This window comes from Somniosus microcephalus, chromosome 28 (assembly GCF_052327205.1).
Source record: "Somniosus microcephalus isolate GS21.2 chromosome 28, FLI_Smic_1.0, whole genome shotgun sequence".
NCBI classification, from domain to species: Eukaryota; Metazoa; Chordata; class Chondrichthyes; order Squaliformes; family Somniosidae; genus Somniosus; species Somniosus microcephalus.
The window spans coordinates 3,763,447-3,782,876 of NC_141014.1; the positions used below are offsets into that span (position 1 = coordinate 3,763,447).

At 49.2% G+C, this 19,430-nt stretch overlaps 1 protein-coding gene across 1 annotated transcript in view; it reads right to left on the reverse strand.

The window, feature by feature from the left end:
• Positions 1 to 13,057, reverse strand: part of LOC147098725 (ATP-sensitive inward rectifier potassium channel 12-like) — a 162,733-nt gene extending 149,676 nt beyond the window's left edge. Inside the window, exon 1 of the mRNA XM_085969414.1 lies at positions 12,830 to 13,057. The gene's annotated coding sequence lies outside the window, so the exon portion shown is untranslated. The remainder of the gene's footprint in view (positions 1 to 12,829) is intronic.
• Positions 13,058 to 19,430: the final 6,373 nt, after the last annotated feature.

A 19,430-nucleotide genomic window follows, 5' to 3' on the forward strand; every position in this document is an offset into this window, starting at 1 on the left:
ATTCGATAAGGTGCCACATAAAAGGTTGCTGCATAAGATAAGAGCTCACAGAGTTGGGAGTAATATATTAGCATGGATAGAGAATTGGCTAACTAACAGAAAGCAGAGAGTCAGGATAAATGGGTCATTTTCCAGTTGGCAAATAGTAACTAGTGGGGTGCCACAGGGATTGATGCTGGGGCCTCAACTATTTACAATCTACATTAATGACTTGGATGAAGGGACCGAGTGTAATGTAGCCAAGTTTGCGGATGATACAAAAGATGGGTGGGAAAGCAAGTTGTGCAGAGGACTCAAAGAATCTGCAAAGGGATATAGACAGGCTAAGTGAGTGGGCAGACATTTGGCAGATGGAGTATAATGTGGGAAAGTGCGAGGTTATACACTTTGGCAGGAAAAATAAAAAAACAATTATTTAAATGGAGAGCGATTACAAAATGCTGCAGTACAGAGGGACCTGGGGGTCCTTGTGCATGAAACACAAAAAGTTAGCATGCAGGTACAGCAAGTAATCAGGAAGGCAAATGGAATGTTGGCCTTTATTGCAAGGGGATTGGAGTAAAAAGTAGGGAAGTCCTGCTACAACTGTACAGGGTATTGGTGCGACCACACCTGGAGTACTGCGTACAGTTTTGGTCTCCTTATTTAAGGAAGGATATACTTACATTGGAGGCAGTTCAGAGATGATTCACTTGGTTAATTCCAGAGATGAGGGGGTTGACTTATGAAGAAAGGTTGAGCAGGCTGGGCCGATACTCACTGGGATGTAGAAGAATGAGAGGTGATCTTGTTGAAACATATTGGGATAAAGATACTGAGGGGGCTCGACAAGGTAGATGCAGAGAGGATGTTTCCCCTTGTGGGGAAATCTAGAACTCGGGGCATAGTTTCAGAATAAAGGGTCACCCTTTTAGAACTGAGATGAGGAGGAATTTCTTCTCTGAGGGTCGTAAATCTGTGGAATTCTCTGCCCCAGAGAGCTGTGGAGGCTGGGTCACTGAATATATTTAAGGTGGAGATAGACAGATCATTGAACAATAAGGGAGTGAAGGGTTATGGGGAGCGGGCAGGGAAGTGGCTTTGAGCCCAAGATCAGCCATGATCTTATTCAATGGCGGAGCAGGCTCAAGGGGCCAAGTGGCCTTTTCCTGCTCCTATTTCTTATGTTCTTATGTTCTTAAGTTGCTGTGAGTTAGTCTGCAATGCCCTCATTGCCAGGGCAGCTCAGTTTATACCATCTGATAGTGTTCCTACACAGATGACTGCGAGGGCCACAAAGTGTTTTGGAATTGCCAGATTCCCGAGGGTTGTGGGGACTACTGATCATCCCCATCTGGCATTGCGTGCACCAAATGTAACCTTCCATATTTAGATGAACTGCAAAGGCTTCCATTCCCTAACTGTGCAGCTTATTTGCGCAGCTTCCTGCCGCCAATTCCCCACATTGTGGGAGAGGTCTGTTGTTATTTCATGTTTTTATACTTCCTCAGTTCAGTAGCCCAGCTCTAGCAGGGGCAATGTGCAGGATGGCAGCTAGGTGATAAGGGACCCCGCTAAAAAGACAGACTTGCTTTATTATTGCGGATTTCACCACCTCAGGACATCACAGACAATTAAATACTTTTGAAGTGTAGTCACTGTTGTAATGTGGGAAATGCAGCAGCCAATTTAGGCACAGCAAGCTCCCACAAACGTACTTGCAGTATAGGCAAACTCACAGACACAGACACACACCCAGACACAGAAACACACACATACGCACACACAGACACAGACACACAAACACAAACACACACAAACACACACACATACGTTACTTCCTTGGCTCATGAATCCTCCCCCGAGGCCTGCCAGTGCTACAGATGAATGTTACAATGAAACACCCATGATGACAAGGATCAGGACTGAACATGTCATTGGGCTGCTGAAAGGAAGGTTCTGGTGTCCAGAAAGGTCGGGGATTCCTTGCCATCGGTGCCCAGTTCATCTCGTAAAATGTGGGAGCATGTTGTTGATGTCAGATAGCCTGAAGATAACAATACTGTGTGTGTACATGTGTTAGTGTCTGTGACTGTGTGAGTGAGTGTGTGTGTGTGTGTCTGTGAGTGTGTGTGTGTCTGTGAGTGTGTGTGTGCCTGTGAGTGTGTGTGTGTGTGTCTGTGAGTGTGTGTGTCTGTGAGTGTGTGTGTGCCTGTGAGTGTGTGTGTGTGTGTGTGTGTGTCTGTCTGTCTGTCTGTCTGTGAGTGTGTGTGTGTGTGTCTGTGAGTGTGTGTGTGCCTGTGAGTGTGTGTGTGTGTGTGTGTGTGTGTGTCTGTGAGTGTGTGTGTGTCTGTGAGTGTGTCTGTGAGTGTGCGTGTGTCTGTGAGCTTGAGTGTGTGTGTGTCCGTGAGTGTGAGTGTGTGTGTGTCTGTGAGTGTTGTGTGTGTGTTTCTGTGAGTGTGTGTGCCTGTGAGTGTGTGTGTGTGCCTGTGTGTGTGTCTGTGAGTGTGAGTGTGTGTGTGTGAGTGTGTGTGTGTGCCTGTGTGTGTGTCTGTGAGTGTGAGTGTGAGTGTGTGTGTGTCTGTGAGTGTGAGTGTGAGTGTGTGTGTGAGTGAGTGAGTGTGTGAGTGTGAGTGTGAGTGTGAGTGTGTGTGTGTGTGTGAGTGTGAGTGTGTGTGTGTGTGAGTGTGTGTGTGTCTGTGAGTGTGAGTTTGTGTGTCTGTGAGTGTGTGTGTGTCTGTGAGTGTGAGTGTGTGTGTGTGTGTGAGTGTGTGTGTGTCTGTGAGTGTGAGTGTGTGTGTGTGAGTGTGTGTGTGTCTGTGAGTGTGTGTCTGTGAGTGTGACATGAGTCTAGGTTCGGATCGGTCATGGCCCTGTGGGTGGCGGAGCGGGCCCGGGGCCGTGTAGCCTGGTCCTGCTCCTACTTCTTGTGTTCTAATTCTGTGTTAGATTTCAGGAGATGGTTCTATTCACAGGGATTAGTGGAGACCTCGGGAACAGGCTGCCAGCTAGGAGTCCTTCAAGAGAAAATTGGGCCTGTTCCTGGCTGGGGTGGAGATCACCTTTTACAGAAGGTAAGTACTGCAGGAAATACAGGGACAGAGTGATCTCCTGGACGAGTTTCGATTGCCTAGCTGGGTCGGAGAGGAATTTCCCAGATTTTTTCTCCCAAATTGGCCATTGGGTTTTTTAGCTGGTTTTTCGCTGTAAGAGCCATAAAAGCTTAAGAAAATACTTTAAAATAGTGGCTAAATGGCATAATACAGTTAATTTACCTGACCGACTTATTGTATTAAGAAACCCCCTATTTTCTTGCTCCAGTAGTATAGTCCGACACCCCCTTCATTCTTGCCACAATGGAACAGTCCCTAAGCCACACATGGGTGCAGCCATTTTACAGTTTAAACTGCACGTGGTGAAAGAGGCAGAAGCTGTGAGGTTTGGAGCAGTACAGTTTTTGACCGTGTTCGTTTATACGTGTTTGCTTTGTAATTCCGTTTGTTAAGTGTTATAGTAAACAGTTTAAAAGACAAAGCTACGTTTGGGAACGTTTTATTTCGACACGCGTCTACTCGTTGTTAAAGGCCCCACAGCTCAGTGGCCTGCCTGTTTGGAAACTAAGAAGCGCCACTACATTAGTCAAAAACTTGCTCCCTAAGAAGGAAGGGACGGAATCATCGGCGAACGTATACATGAATGGTCACGGAGCCAGACGACAATATAAGAAAGCGAAGGTACAGTGACTGTTACTTGCTTTGTTCATTCTGTTGAGAAGCTAAATAAGAGCTGCGGGTAAAATGGCCGAGGCCTTGCGGAGCCAGGAGCTTCCCTCAGCCAGAAGGATTGCTAGCCAAAAGAGGGAAATAAAGCTCACCCCAAAGGCAATGGAAGAGAAGTTACATAGAAGCATAGGTGCAAGGAAGGCTAAATTAGCTCAGATAACTGGAAAAATGAAGATGATTGATCGCCTCATGGAAGATAATGCTAATATTAAGAAAGCTGAAGACATAATGTATTACGATTTCTCCAAGCTGCATGAAGAGTTTAATGTACTCAATGAAGATGTATTAGCACTTCTGTCTGAAGAAGAGGGAAACGATGATCAGCACAACTGGTTTGATCTTAAATCAACCAGCATTAAGGACTATATCAAGGCCACGGAACAGTGGATTTTAAAGATTCGACAAGATGCTGATACAGCAGAGAAAGATAAAGTTGACGATGAAGTCGGACCAGACGATAGCATTTCAGAGACTTCCGCCAGACCGAGCAAAAATCGAAAAGAAGGTAGCTCTGTTTCTGGACGCAGGTCAGTCGCTTCCACCACAAGCTCGTCGCGACGCATGAGAGCGGAGGCTGAACGGGCGGCGCTGATGGCGCGCGCAGCATCTTTAGCAGAGAAGCAAGCTCTTGAATGGGAAGAGGCCCAACTGCAGGTCCAAGAGGCCCAACTGCAGGCCCAACAGGCCCAACTGCAGGCCCAAGTGCAGGCCCAACGGGCCCAGGTGCAGGCAAAGAAAGAACAGCTGGAGATAAAAACAGCTATCGAGGTCTCAGACGCCAGGTTGAGTGCGTACGAAGATTATGAAGGCTCACGGGATGGCGGGAGCCACTGCCAGTCAACGTTGTCACATAGAGTTGGATCCAGGGCACCTTCAAGAGTTACAACAGAGCCCGAAGGCAATCCCCTGGCATTACAGCGTGGAAGAGTGGCCTCTCCACTAACAGGAGCACGTGATGCTACCCCAGACGTCAGACGGTCTAGACTAGACCCTGCTGATGACCACCAGAGGCCTGAAGACACAGGGAGAAGCCTATACCGAGTGATGCAACGTCAGAACGAAATTACAGAGATGCTTGTAAAACAACAGAATCTGTTTCGACTCCCTCAAAGAGACATACCAGTGTTCCAAGGCGACCCACTCAAGTATAAGCCCTTCATCAGATCCTTTGAACAAGCCATTGACTCCAAAACAGAGAGCAGCAGTGATAAGTTGTACTACCTGGGACAGTACACCAGTGGTAAACCACAAGACCTGGTCAGAAGCTGTGAACACATGAGACCGGACCGGGGATACATAGAAGCCAGGAAGTTGCTGCAGGAGCACTATGGTAACGAGCTGAAGATAGCCACTGCATATATTGAAAAGGCTACCAAGTGGCCACAGATCAGATCGGAGGACGGAGAGGCATTGAACGCATACGTTGTTTTCCTCATAGGATGTCGCAACACCATGGAGGATGCTGAATTCATGGAAGAGATGGACAATCCTACGACTATGAGAATCATCATCTCTAAGCTTCCTTACAGGATGAGAGAACAATGGAGAAGAACAGCCTTTGAGATAATGGAGAGACGGAAAAGTAGAGCCAGGTTTGCAGACTTAGTGAATTTCATAGACAAACAGGCTAAAATTGCTAGGGACCCATTGTTTGGAAACATCCAGGATGTCAGCCCGACTACTGATGGAAGAGTGAAAGCCAAGCCTGTTGAATCAAAGACTCTCAGGAAAGGTGGTTCCAGGGGAAGCAGCTTTGCAACTATCATCACTCAGGCCGAGGAAGAAAGGCCCCAGAACTCCTCTACCAAAAGGAGCAGCACAGGGACGTCTGCTGATGCCTTTCAGAAGCCATGCCTATTCTGCCAGAAGAATCATACATTGGATTTCTGCAGCGACATCAAAGCACAGCCACATAAGGACAGAATCGAATTCCTGAAGTGCAACGGCCTATGTTTTGGATGTCTCTCTCAGGGGCACCTGAGTAGAAACTGTAAGCAAAGAACAACATGCAGAGAGTGCACTCGGAAACATCCCAGTCTGCTGCATATCCATAAAGAAGAACAAGTCCCTAAGAAGAGTGAAGAAAACAATACCGACGAGACGGTTGTTTCAAGTGCTCTGGTGTCGCTAGAACCAGAGACTTGCGGACTTACTGGGGCCGGTGACAGTGATTGTATTCTTGCCATCGTACCAGTAAGGATCAAGTCTAAGAGGAGTGAGAAGGTTGTGGAGACTTACGCCTTCATGGATCCAGGTAGTTCAGCAACGTTCTGCACAGAATCACTCATGCGACAGCTGAACGTTAGAGGCAGAAGAACAGAAATCCTATTACGCACCATGGGTCATGAGAAGGCAATGCAAAGTTATATCCTGTCAGACCTAGAAGTGTGTGGACTTGAAGAGAAGGACTTCATAGACCTGCCTAATGTTTTCACACAGAGGGAGATTCCTGTTAGAATAGGGAACCTAGCCCTGCAGAAGGATGTGGATAGATGGCCTTACCTAGAAAAGGTGCGTCTCCCATACATTGACGCAGAAATTGGCCTATTAATTGGAACCAATGCCTACAAAACTATGGAGCCATGGCAGGCGATAAACAGCAAGGATGACGGACCCTACGCCGTCAGGACAGCCCTTGGATGGGTAGTCAATGGACCGGTAAGGAGAGATGATGGCAACAAGTCGAACAAGGAGGAACGACAAAATGTCACAGTTAATCGCATCTCTATCGCAAGCATTGAAGAGCTGTTGATACAGCAGTTCAACGCAGACTTCTCAGAACGCAGCTGTGAAGAAAAGACAGAGATGTCATCAAATCCATGAACTGATGGTCTTCCTGTGACAAGGTCTGCACAGTTCATTGATGGCCACTATCACATTGGTTTGCCACTGAGAAGACAGACCGCGAAGATGCCGAACAATCGCTGCATAGCAGAGCAACGCGCCATCAGTCTAAAGAGAAAGCTGAACAAGAACCCTGACTTTCACGAAGACTACAAAGACTTCATGAGAAACATCATAGCGAAAGGCCATGCTGTAAAAGTGCCCGAAGAACAGTTGAACAGAGACGATGGAAGGGTCTGGTACATTCCTCATCACGGGGTGTATCACCCAAAGAAGAAAAAGATCCGTGTAGTGTTTGACTGCGCCGCCTCATTCAGAGGAACTTCACTGAATGACCAGCTGCTTCAAGGTCCTGATCTTACTAATACCCTCATTGGCGTCTTGACTAGGTTTAGACAAGAGCTCGTTGCCATGATGGCAGACATAGAATCAATGTTCTACCAAGTCAGAATCCCTGATGAAGATGCTGATCTTCTGCGTTTCCTTTGGTGGCCAGATGGCGACGTTAGTCAAGCGATGGTGGAATGTAGAATGGCCGTACACTTGTTTGGAGCCACATCATCTCCCAGCTGTGCAAGCTACGCTCTCAGAAAAACTGCAGAAGATGGCAAAGGCAAAGCACCATCAGAGGCTGTGGAGACAATCTTCAGAAACTTTTATGTCGATGACTGTCTGAAGTCCGTGTCAACAGAAGACGATGCCATCGCACTGTCAAGAGACCTTAGAACTCTGTGTTCAAATGGAGGATTCCATCTGACTAAGTGGATAAGCAACAGCAGAGCAGTTCTAGCTTCTATCCCAGAAAAGGAAAGAGCCACTGAAGTCAAAGATCTGGACCTGAGCCACGATGTCCTTCCTATCGAGAGAGCTCTTGGTGTACAATGGTGCATCGAGTCAGATACGTTCAACTTCAGGATAATGGTGAACGAAAGACCATCCACAAGACGAGGGATTCTCTCCGTGGTCAGTTCCATCTACGACCCTCTCGGATTCCTGGCACCACTCATTCTGCCGGTGAAGCTGATGCTACGAGAGCTGTGTAGAGACAAGAGAGGATGGGATGAAGATATCCCAGAAGGTCAAACTCAGAGATGGCACAGATGGCTGACAGATTTGCAACAACTTTCTAGCTTCAACGTCAGTAGATGCATCAAGCCCGTGAGTTTTGGAGTTACAAGGACGGCTCAACTACATCATTTCTCGGACGCCAGTGAGGACGGCTATGGCACGGCTACTTACCTCTTGCTGACAAATCAACAGGGCCAGAAACATTGTGCCTTCCTCATGGGGAAATCCAGGGTGGCTCCGCTGAAGCAGGTCACCATCCCAAGACTGGAATTGACGGCAGCGGTTGTCGCAGTTAAAGTTGACCAGGTGATGCGTAAAGAGTTACAGCTCCCATTAGAAGAATCTGTCTTCTGGACGGATAGCACGACGGTGCTGAAGTATATAGAGAATGAGAAGATACGCTTCAAGACCTTCGTAGCAAACAGAATCTCATCCATTGGAGAATCTACACAACCATCTCAATGGAGGTATGTAAACACCTCATTAAACCCAGCAGATCAAGCCTCACGGGGATTGAAGGCTGAAAACTTCACGAGGAGCGAAACTTGGATACAAGGCCCAAGTTATCTGCTGGAAACAGAGAGATCATGGCCAGAAAGACCAGATATGCCAAGTCAGATTGCTGAAGACGACGTCGAAGTCAAGAGATCAGTCACAGTAAATCTCATAAATACGAAAGAGAACTTCGACACAGTGAACAAGCTTGTTAACCATTTCTCAGGATGGCACCAGTTGAGGAAAGCAGTTGCATGGTTCCTACGGTTGAAAGAGTTGCTGCTACACCGGAGCGGTAAGAGAAAAGAGTACCGAGCCACTATCAGTCAGTCTGAAAGTAACCCTGATAAGCAGAGAATGCTTCTACAGCAGTACATGCATCAGCACAAGACCACATTGGGCAAGAATTCACTGACCGTGGAGGATTTGGCCAAGGCTGAGAAGGAGATAGTTCGCTTCAGTCAAAGACAAAGATACCCAGAAGAAATCGAAGCTCTACAGCGAAATACTCCAATCAAGAAAGGTAGTCATATCTACAAGCTGGACCCTACACTGCAAGATGGAGTACTGAGGGTGGGAGGGAGACTAAACAAATCTGCTATGCCAGAGGAGGCCAAGCATCCTGCTATCCTTTCTAAGGACCTCCGGGTTGCTACTCTCATTCTTCAGCATATACACCAGAGTATTGGACACAGTGGGAGGAATCACGTGCTTGCGAAGCTAAGACAAAGATACTGGATTCCAGGAGCTAATTCCGTAATAAGAAAAATACTCTCTGAATGCATTGTTTGCAGACGGTTACACGACCCTGGAAAGACCGATCACAAAGCTCCGCCTGCTACAAGAAGTAGCGTGAAAGGTTCCTGAACGAAAAAAGTGGACATTTATATTGTAAATATGTTGAACTCATTAGTTTATGACTCTTAAGAATGTTTGAGTAATTGATATGCTTCATGTGCCTAGTCAATTAGGGGCCGGAATGTAAGAGCCATAAAAGCTTAAGAAAATACTTTAAAATAGTGGCTAAATGGCATAATACAGTTAATTTACCTGACCGACTTATTGTATTAAGAAACCCCCTATTTTCTTGCTCCAGTAGTATAGTCCGACACCCCCTTCATTCTTGCCACAATGGAACAGTCCCTAAGCCACACATGGGTGCAGCCATTTTACAGTTTAAACTGCACATGGTGAAAGAGGCAGAAGCTGTGAGGTTTGGAGCAGTACAGTTTTTGACCGTGTTCGTTTATACGTGTTTGCTTTGTAATTCCGTTTGTTAAGTGTTATAGTAAACAGTTTAAAAGACAAAGCTACGTTTGGGAACGTTTTATTTCGACACGCGTCTACTCATTGTTAAAGGCCCCACAGCTCAGTGGCCTGCCTGTTTGGAAACTAAGAAGCGCCACTACATTCGCCTCTCCGGGGAGATCACATGGGTTTGGGTGGGATGGAGAGTGGAAGTAGATTTGAGGTTAGGATCAGATCAGCCATGATCTTATTGAATGGCGGAGCAGGCTCGAGGGGCCGATTGGCCTACTCCTGCTCCTATTTCTGATGTTCTTATGTGAGTGTGTGTGTGAGCGTGTGTGTGTCTGTGAGTGTGAGTGTGTGTGACCATGTGTGTGTGTCTGTGAGTGTGTGTCTGTGAGAGTGTGTGTGTGTCTGTGAGTGTGAGTGTGTGTGAGTGTGTGTGTGTGCCTGTGAGTGTGCGTGTGTGTGTGTGTGCATGTGAGAGTGTGTGTGCCTGTGAGTGAGTGTGTGTCTGTGAGTGTGTGTGTCTGTGTGTGTGTCTGTGAGTGTGTGTGTGTGTTTTGTGTGTGTGTGTCTGTGAGTGTGTGTGTGTGTCTGTGAGTGTGAGTGTGTGTGTCTGTGAGTGTTGTGTGAGTGTGTGTGTCTGAGTGTGTGTGAGTGTTGTGTGAGTGTGTGTGTCTGAGTGTGTGTGTGTATCTGTGAGTGTGTGTGTGTCTGTGAGTGTTGTGTGTGTGTATCTGAGTGTGTGTGTGTCTGTGAGTGTTGTGTGTGTGTTTCTGTGAGTGTGTGTGCGTGTGTGTGAGTGTGTGCGTGTGAGAGTGCGTGTGCCTGTGAGTGAGTGTGTGTGTGTGTCTGTGAGTGTGTGTGTATGTGTGTCTGTGAGTATGTCTGTGAGTGTGTGTCTGTGAGTGTGAGTGTGTGTGTGTTTCCTATGTGAGTGTGTGTGTGTCTGTGAGTGTGAGTGTGTGCCTGTGAGTGTCTGTGAGTGTGTGTGTGTGTCTGTGAGTGTGTGTGTGTGTCTGTGAGTGTGTGTGCCTGTGAGTGTGTGTGTGTGAGTGTCTGTGTGTGAGTGTCTGTGAGTGTGTGTGTGAGTGTGTGTGTGTCTGTGAGTGTGTGTCTGTGTGAGTGTGTGTGTCTGTGAGTGTGTCTGTGTGTGTCTGTGAGTGTGTGTGTGTGTGTCTGTGAGTGTGTGTGTGTGTGTCTGTGAGTGTGTCTGTGTGTGTCTGGGTGTGTCTGTGTGAGTGTGTGTGTGTGTCTGTGTGAGTGTGTGTGTGTGTCTGTGTGAATGTGAGTGTGTGTCTGTGTGTGAGTGTGTCTGTGTGTGAGTGTGTCTGTGTGTGAGTGTGTCTGTGTGAGTGTGTCTGTGTGTCTGTGTGTCTGTTGGTGTGAAGCTGTTGTATTGTTGGTGAAGTTGTTGTAATGTTTCTGTAATATGGGTAGAACTGAGCTCAACACAGGCCAGCTACAGTACTGGACCCAGCCGTGTTACCCATAGAAGCGAGGCCAGCATGGGTCCCCTGTAGAACCAAGTACAACATGGGTCACCAGCATAAGAACATAAGAATTAGGAGCAGGAGTCGGCCATTCGGCCCCTCGAGCCTGCTCCACCATTCAATCCACTTTCCCGCCCGATCTCCATATCCCTTGATTCCCCTCGAGTCCAAAAATCTATCGATCTCAGCCTTGAATATACTCAAAGACTGAGCATTCACAGCCCTCTGAGTGAAGAAACTCCTCCTCATCTCGGTCTTATCCTGAGACTATGCCCCCTAGTTCTAGACACTCCAGCCAGGGGGAAACAACCTCTCAGCATCTACCCTGGCATAGTGGTTAGCACTGTTGCCTCACAGCGCCAGGGACCTGTGTTCAAATCCGGCCTCGGGTGACTGTCTGTGTGGAGTTTGCACATTCTCCCCGTGTTTGCGTGGGTTTCCTCCGGGTGCTCCGGTTTCCTCCCACAGTCCAAAGATGTGTGGGTTAGGTTGATTGGCTATGATAAAAATTGGCCCTTAGTGTTAGGGGGGATTAAATACGTGGGGTTATGGGGTTACGGGGATAGGGCTTGTGTGGGATGGCTGTCGGTGTAGGGACTGGGTGCTAGGGTTTGGATGATCAGCCATGATCGCATTGAATGGCGGAGCAGGCTCGAAGGGCCGAGTGGCCTACTCCTGCTCCAATCTTCTATGTTTCTATCCCCTTCAGAATCTTGTATGTTTCAATGAGATCACCTCTCATTCTTCTAAACTCCAGAGAGTATCGGCCCATTCTACACAATTTCTCATCCCAGGACAGCCCTCCCATCCCAGGAATCAATCTGGTGAACCTTCATTGCACCGCCTCCAAAGCAAGTAGATCCTTCCTTAGATAAGGAGACCAAAACTGTGCCCAGTACTCCAGGTGTGCACAGAGCAGTGAGAGATGAATGAGGGAATACAGAGGAGGAGAAATAGATAGAGAGAGAGAGACAGAGAGACAGAGAGAGAGCGAGAGAGAGACAGACAGAGAGAGAGACAGACAGAAGAGAGAGACAGAGAGATAGCAACAGAGAGAGAGAGACAGAGAGACAGAGAGAGAGGGGCACAGAGAGCGACAGACAGACAGAGAGAGTGACAGAGAGAGAGAGAGACAGAGAGGGTGAGACAGAGAGAGAGACAGAGAGGGAGCGAGAGAGAGACAGAGAGAGACAGAGAGAGACAGAGAGGGAGGGAGGGAGAGAGAGAGAGACAGAGAGAGACAGAGAGACAGACAGAGAGAGAGGGGCACAGAGAGAGAGACGAGAGCGACAGAGAGAGAGACAGAGAGAGAGAGACAGATAAAGAGAGAGTGAGAGTGAGAGACAGAGAGAGAGACAGACAGAGAGAGAGAGACAGACAGAGAGAGAGAGACAGATAAAGAGACAGAGAGAGAGACAGAGGGAGACAGAGACAGAGACAGAGGGAGAGAAAGAGAGACAAGATGGAGGGACAAAAAGAGAGACACAACGAGACAAATTTAACGCAGAAAAGTGTGAAGTGATACATTTTGGTAGGAAGAACGAGGAGAGGCAATATAAACTAAAGGGTACAATCCTAAAGTGGGTGCATGAACAGAGAACCTGGGGGTATGTGTGCACAAATCGTTGAAGGTGGCAGGGCAGGTTGAGAAAGCGATTAAAATAACATACAGGATCCTGGGCTTCATAAATCGAGGCATAGAGTACAAAAGCAAGGAAGTTACGATGAACCTTTATAAAACACTGGTTCGGCCCCAACGGGAGTATTGTGTCCAATTCTGGGCACCGCAGAACCAACAACACTGTTCAGCAGCAGAGCCGAGTCCAACACAGGCAACGGCTTTGGAAAAGAAAGAGAGGTAAGAGGACAAATTGGAATAAAATGAAATTGAGCTGAACAGTTGGCTTCAATACTCACCAGGAGAGAATCATGAGTGCAGCTGTGGACGCTGGCTTCCTGCATTGAGTGGGAGTTGATTTTATAGATTCAGTGGTGGCTGTTTTCATACTTTCCATCGCAGTTATACTGAGACAAGGGAGGCAGATTCACATTTACAAGTGGCCTTATGCCTGTAAATTAATCCCAACATAATCCTGCTCAGCAAGCCCTTTTTATATCCAGGAGATTAAATTATAAAAAGAAAGTGATGTAGAACACACTTAATACCAGCTAGGTCGCTCAGAAACTGGGATAGTGAGAAGGACCCGTGGCAGAGAGTGGGAGAGCACAGGAACTGAAAGAGAGAGTGTGGGGGTGACAGCTGGAGAGAATAGCGAAAGATAGAGAGGAATAACAGACAGAAAGAATGGGGTAGAGAGGTGAAGAGAGGGAGGGATTGACATAAAGAGCATCAGAAAAGCAGAGAGTGAGGGAGAACAAGCAAAAAGAAAGTGTGAGAATGAAGTACTAAATAAGTATAAGAGAAACACACAGGCAAACACACACTCCGTCTCGCTCTCACACACACAGCTTCTCACACACTCACAGTCTCTCTCACACTCACAGTCTCTCTCACACTCACAGTCTCTCTCTCACACACAGCCTCACACACACAGCTTCTCTCACACTCACAGTCTCTCACACTCACAGTCTCTCTCACACACACAGCTTCTCACAGTCTCTCACACACACAGTCTCTCTCACACTCAGTCTCTCTCACACTCAGTCTCTCTCACACTCAGTCTCTCTCACACTCAGTCTCTCTCACACACACAGCTTCTCACACACTCACAGTCTCTCTCACACTCAGTCTCTCTCACACTCAGTCTCTCTCACACTCACAGTCTCACACACACACAGCTTCTCACACACTCACAGTCTCACACACTCACAGTCTCTCTCACACACTCAGTCTCTCTCACACTCACAGTCTCTCACACACACAGCTTCTCTCACACTCACAGTCTCTCACACACACAGTCTCTCTCACACTCAGTCTCTCTCACACTCAGTCTCTCTCACACTCAGTCTCTCTCACACTCAGTCTCTCTCACACACACAGCTTCTCACACACTCACAGTCTCTCTCACACTCAGTCTCTCTCACACTCAGTCTCTCTCACACTCACAGTCTCTCACACACACAGCTTCTCACACACTCACAGTCTCACACACTCACAGTCTCTCTCACACACTCAGTCTCTCTCACACTCACAGTCTCTCACACACACAGCTTCTCTCACACTCACAGTCTCTCTCACACTCACAGCCTCTCTCACACACACAGCTTCTCTCACACTCACAGTCTCTCTCACACACACAGCTTCTCTCACACTCACAGTCTCTCTCACACACACAGCTTCTCACACACTCACAGTCTCTCTCACACTCACAGTCTCTCACACACTCACAGTCTCTCACACACTCACAGTCTCTCTCACACTCACAGTCTCTCTCACACACACAGCTTCTCACACACTCACAGTCTCTCTCACACTCACAGTCTCTCACACACTCACAGTCTCTCACACACTCACAGTCTCTCTCACACACAGCCTCTCACACTCACAGTCTCTCTCACACTCACAGTCTCTCTCACACTCACAGTCTCTCTCACACACACAGCTTCTCACACACTCACAGTCTCTCTCACACACTCACAGTCTCTCTCACACTCACAGTCTCTCTCACACACACAGCTTCTCACACACTCACAGTCTCTCTCTCACACTCACAGTCTCTCTCAGACTCACAGTCTCTCTCACACACTCACAGTCTCTCTCTCACACTCACAGTCTCTCTCACACTCAGTCTCTCTCTCACACACAGCCTCTCACAGTCTCTCTCACACACTCACAGTCTCTCTCACACTCAGTCTCTCTCACACTCAGTCTCTCTCACACTCAGTCTCTCTCACACACACAGCTTCTCACACACTCACAGTCTCTCTCTCACACTCAGTCTCTCTCACACTCAGTCTCTCTCACACTCAGTCTCTCACACACACAGCTTCTCACACACTCAGTCTCTCTCACACACTCACAGTCTCTCTCACACACTCAGTCTCTCTCACACTCACAGTCTCTCACACACACAGCTTCTCACACACTCACAGTCTCTCTCACACTCACAGTCTCTCTCACACACTCAGTCTCTCTCACACACTCACAGTCTCTCTCACACACTCACAGTCTCTCTCACACACTCAGTCTCTCTCACACACTCAGTCTCTCTCACACACTCACAGTCTCTCTCACACACAGCCTCTCACACACAGCCTCTCACACTCACAGTCTCTCTCACACTCACAGTCTCTCTCACACTCAGCTTCTCACACACTCAGTCTCTCTCTCACACTCACAGTCTCTCTCACACTCACAGTCTCTCTCACACACACAGCTTCTCACACTCACAGTCTCTCTCACACACACAGCTTCTCACACACTCACAGTCTCTCACACACTCACAGTCTCTCTCACACTCACAGTCTCTCTCACACTCACAGTCTCTCTCTCACACTCACAGTCTCTCTCACACACACAGCTTCTCACACACTCACAGTCTCTCTCACACTCAGTCTCTCTCACACTCACAATCTCTCTCTCACACTCACAGTCTCTCTCACACTCACAGTCTCTCTCACACTCACAGTCTCTCTCTCACACTCACAGTCTCTCTCACACACACAGCTTCTCACACACTCACAGTCTCTCTCACACTCACAGTCTCTCTCTCACACTCACAGTCTCTCACACTCACAGTCTCTCACACACACTCACAGTCTCTCACACTCACAGTCTCTCTCACACACAGTCTCGCTCACACTCACAGTCTCTCTCTCACACTCACAGTCTCTCACACACACACAGCTTCTCACACACTCACAGTCTCTCTCACACTCACAGTCTCTCTCACTCACAGTCTCTCTCACACACACAGCTTCTCACACACTCACAGTCTCTCTCACACACACAGTCTCTCACACACACTCACAGTCTCTCTCACACACTCACAGTCTCTCTCACACACTCAGTCTCTCTCACACACTCACAGTCTCTCTCACACTCACAGTCTCTCTCACACTCACAGTCTCTCTCACACACTCACAGTCTCTCTCACACACACAGTCTCTCACACACACTCAGTCTCTCTCACACACTCACAGTCTCTCTCACACACTCACAGTCTCTCTCACACACTCACAGTCTCTCTCACACTCACAGTCTCTCTCACACACTCACAGTCTCTCTCACACTCACAGTCTCTCTGTGCATAATGTAAGGGCTAATCGACCATGGGAGGCATGTCATGCCAGATCAGGGCTGTAGGTTTCATCACACTCCGTCCTTTCTCTTGCAGGCCAAGCTGGCCAATAATAGAAGGCAACAGCATCAGACCGGAGGAGGCCGGCCTCACCTGCAGACCCTTACAGACCTGGAGGAGCGAATCCACTGGATTGTGGCAAGCCGGATGATTGACCCTGTCACCTCTGGAGATGCCGACCCCATTGTGGACAACAATGGTAAGGTCATCACCTTTTTGACCTCTCTCCTTCCACTTGTTCCCCACACCAGCATGCTTTTTCACTCTCGAGCCAACTCAGAGTATTGCAGCACTCATGCATCCCTTGCTGCCACCCTGTCCTTTCGCTAAAGCCACTCTTGAACTGCACTGTTTTCAGATGCTGCATCACCAGCTCGGGAGCCGGGCCCTCAAGCTGCCAGTGCGAGTGACCCTGGAGGCGATGATGAGGAGGAAGCCGGACCATCCGTACCACCCTCAGGCGAGCCAGCCCATGTCCAGACTGGGGAGATGCCTTCCCTGGAGGGGAGCAGGGGGGAATGGTCTGAGGAGGATGCAGCTCCAGGACCCAGCGGCCTGCAGCAACACGAAGGGGGTAGGGAAGCTCAGGGGCACCGTCTCCCCGGAGGGCGAGTCATGCCGCGAGTGCTGCTGCACAGAGCGCAGAGGAGGTGCGTGCCCTCGCAGAAATGAGTGCCCAGGCTGGGCTGAGGCACACTGAGCTCATGGCTGCAGTGGGAAGGATGCCCGACTCCATTGAGACACAGGCAAGGAGTGTCCAGGACTTCGGCTCAGCACAGGCAAGGAGAGTGCAGGACTTCGGCTCAGCACTGGCAATGATTCTCCAGGACTTCGGCGAAGCACTGGCACCTGCCACGCAAGTGCTGAGTGCTGCCACGCAGTCAGTGGCTGGACTCATGCAGACGCAGATTGAGGCCACGCGAGCACTGACTGCTGCCACCCTCACTGGATCGGGCAGAATTCCCCGGGGCCCTCACCACACCACAGCAGGCCAGTAATCTGTGCACCAGCTGATTGCTGTGCATGCTGCGGTGCTGCCCCGTCAGAGTGCCAGTGTGTCGGCCGACCAGGGAGCTGCTGTCCACTCTCAGGATGACGGCATTCCTGATGCCACCACTGGCACTTCTCCACTGCGGCTGCCACCACCTGTAGGACAGACTGCTTCCACCCATGCAGAGTTGGAGTAGTCAGCAGCCCAGAGCTGGTCCAGGCCGTACCTCAAGGGCATCTGTGGTCTCAGTTTCGGACAGTCAGCAGGCCTCCCCCAGCCTTGCTGCAGCCACTGGGGTCCCATTATGGAGGAGCTGCCGGGCGGGAAGGGGTCAATTCCGCAAGGGAAGCAGATCACCATAGAGGGGCAAAAAGTAGAAGGTGCTGCTAAATTATGTTATTTCTTTCATTCAAGGCCGAGGATGCTGGTCTGAATGTTGGTTATGTTTTGGACATTGACTCCAGGGTGTGAGAGACAGTTATGTTTTGGACATGGTCTCCAGGGTGTGAGAGACAGTTATGTTTTGGACAGTCTCCAGGGTGTGAGAGCCAGTTATGTTTTGGACAGTCTCCAGGGTGTGAGAGACAGTTATGTGGCAGTCTGTTTGTTTTGCTATTTGTTTCCATTGCTTTGTCATGCGGGAAGGATACACATTTTGTTAAATAAAGAAGTTTATTTATTCACAATGTCCATGTCTATTCTTTGCACTAATTTTTGCCTTGACCGGCTTAGGGGTAGCAGAACGGTTCCATTCATGTTCTTGGAATGGCAGAAAGCATTCCCTCAGAGGGGCCTAGAAGTGACTTGCTATAAGCCTCTGATGGACGGCCCTTGCAGTTTCTGCCTCCCTCCCGTCTTGGTGCTCCTCCTCCTCCTCCTCCTCCTCCTCCTCCTCCTCCTCTGCTGGTGCTTCAATGTCTGGTGGCATTGGCTGGGTCCTGAGGATTGCCAGGTTATGCAACACACAACCACGAACTGGGAGACTCGCTCAGGTGAGTACTGAAGGGCTCCTCCGGAATGGTCCAGACAGCGGAACCGTTGCTTCAGCACGCCGATTGTGTGCTCAATGATGTTCCTGGTCGCTTGATGGCTCTCATTGTAATGTTCTTCAGCAGGGGTGCTGGGCGAATGGAGCGGGGTCATCAGCCAGGGGCACAGAGGATAGCCCTTGTCCCCGAGAAGCCAGCCTCCTGGGTGAGCCGGGGCTTCGAAAAGGTCTGCCACAGAAGTCTGGCGCAGGATGAAGGTGTCATGGCTGCTGCCTGGAAAGTGGGCATTGACAGCAAGTATCAGCTGTCGGTGGTCACAGGCCAGCTGCCCATTCAAAGAATGGAACCCCTTTCGGTTGCGGAAATCCTCCGCATTCTCTAGAGGTGCCCGCAAAGCCACATGCGTGCAGTCAATGGCGCCCTGCACCATGGGGAAGCCTGCTAACCTTGCAAAGCCCTCTGTGCGCTCTCACTGCTTGTCCGGGGTCATTGGGAAGGAGTTGTACTGCCGTCTCCTTTTAAAGAGAGCATTAGTCACTTGACGGATGCAGCAATGCACCGCGAACTGTGAGATGTTGGCAATATCCCCAGCAGCGGCCTGAAAGGAGCCGCTGGCATGGAAGTTTAGAGCCACTGTGATCCTCACAGCCACCGACAGAGATGTCCTGCACCTTAGTTGAGGCTGCAGATCTGGCTGAAGCAGGTGGCAGAGCTCAGTGACCACCTCCTTACTGAAGCGCAGCCTTCGGAAACACTGCTCCTCCGATATGTTGATATACGAAAACTGTTGGCTGAAAACCCTGGCACCATAAGGTCTCGTGTGCCGACGTCTGTTGGTCCTCCTCCGTCTGGCCATGCCTGCCACTCTATCCCTGCATTTCTGTGCCCTGTCAATATGATTGAGAAGCACAACGTTCCCATCCAATGCAGCCCCCATAGTAAGTGCGCACTGAAAGTTATGCCGGTTGAGAAACTTACCAACTGCAAAGTAATGTTCAGAAGGCTAAAGTTCCTCAGCCAGCGCTGGCTCACTGCAGAAATGGCTCTCCGTTTCTCTCTGAGCAACTCTCTCTCTCTCTCTCACAGAAGGTGTGGTCCAAAAGTGGCTACAACTAACAATCCAGGAAGAGTCCCCTTTAAATAGCGCCCCTCCCCCCCAGCCAGACAGCGACTGGGAAACGTTCAAGGTAATCTGTCTTTGTTAGCGCCAGGCAGAACGGAGGGGGGCGCCACTGAATTTCTGGTCCGGGGTGCCCCAACGGCGTTGCACAATGAAA